General features: G+C 35.9%; 1 protein-coding gene across 2 annotated transcripts in view; it reads right to left on the bottom strand.

Annotated features, from left to right (window-relative positions):
• The window catches only part of LOC109541931 (E3 ubiquitin-protein ligase CBL-B), a 46,870-nt gene that overhangs the window by 10,552 nt on the left and 35,018 nt on the right, over positions 1 to 1,300 (bottom strand). The gene's annotated exons all lie outside the window — the stretch shown is intronic.

Raw genomic sequence — 1,300 nt, 5'->3', positions numbered from 1 at the left:
TGAAAAAATAGTGTTTTATTTTTGGCACCATCTATTGACCGAAAAAACCACAAACTTAAAAAGGCGTCTTTTACTGACTGTTTTATTGGCCTCTGAGCCATTTGGTTATGCTTATATACAGCCATTCATACGTAAGTAATTTGGCTTTTTATAGTTGGACTACAGACCTCGACCTTTTGCGACATGATCGAATTTTAAAACCAGTTTTTAAGCGAAATATACGGAACTGGTGAGCGTTTTATCTAAACAAGTCGATTGCTGCTGTTTTCCCGTTTGTTTCGAAACTGTTACATTTCAGATTAAATTCCTATAAACAAGCTCGATTTCTTTCTCCTTTTCCGTTAAAAGTAAGGGCGGGAAATTGGCACTAAACAATCTAGAGCAACTTCAAAAGCACACATTTTTAGGCAAGTTGGTGGATGCGCATCTATGTGTTCAAAGACGTTTTCTTGGACATTTGTCCTGAAATGTTTGGTCTTTTAAAAACACAATTTTCCCACGTTTTCTATAATGAAAGACCCGAGAAATTCTGCGTTTTCACCGGCAAATTTTGAGACAAAAATCCCAAAAAAGAAGTTTAGAAAACATTACAGACAATCGGTAAAAGACGCCTATTAAGGTTTGTGGGTTTTTCGGTCAATAGAGGGTGGCAAAAATAAAACACTATTTTTTCACACGCCATGAAAAAATAGTGTTTTATTTTTGGCACCATCTATTGACCGAAAAAACCACAAACCTAAATAGGCGTCTTTTACTGACTGTTTTATTGGCCTTTGAGTCATTTGGTTATGCGTATATACAGTCATTCATACGTAAATAATTTGGCTTTTTATACTTGGACTACAGATCTCGACCTTTTGCGACATGATCGAATTTTAAAACCAGTTTTTACGCGAAATATACGGAACTGCTGAGCGTTTTTATCTAAACAAGTCGATTGCTGCTGTTTTCCCGTTTGTTTCGAAACTGTTACATTTCAGATTAAATTCCTATAAACACGCTCGATTTCTTTCTCCTTTTCCGTTAAAAGTAAGGGCGGGAAATTGGCACTAAACAATCTAGAGCAACTTCAAAAGCAAACATTTTTAGACAAGTTGGTGGATGCGCATTTATGTGTTCAAAGGCGTTTTCTTGGACATTTGGCCTGAAATGTTTGGTCTTTTAAAAACACAATTTCCCCACGTTTTCTATAATGAAAGACCCGAGAAAAACTGCGTTTCCACCGGCAAATTTTGAGGCAAAAATACTCAAGAAAAAGGTTTAGAAAACATTACAGACTCGCCATGAAAAAATAGTGTTT

This window comes from Dendroctonus ponderosae, unplaced genomic scaffold (assembly GCF_020466585.1).
Source record: "Dendroctonus ponderosae isolate FM_Combo_2020 unplaced genomic scaffold, Dpon_F_20191213v2 Dpon_F_20191213_8, whole genome shotgun sequence".
NCBI lineage: Eukaryota > Metazoa > Arthropoda > Insecta > Coleoptera > Curculionidae > Dendroctonus > Dendroctonus ponderosae.
Note: the sequence above shows the minus strand (reverse complement) of the source record. Positions and strands in the feature narration are given on the sequence as shown.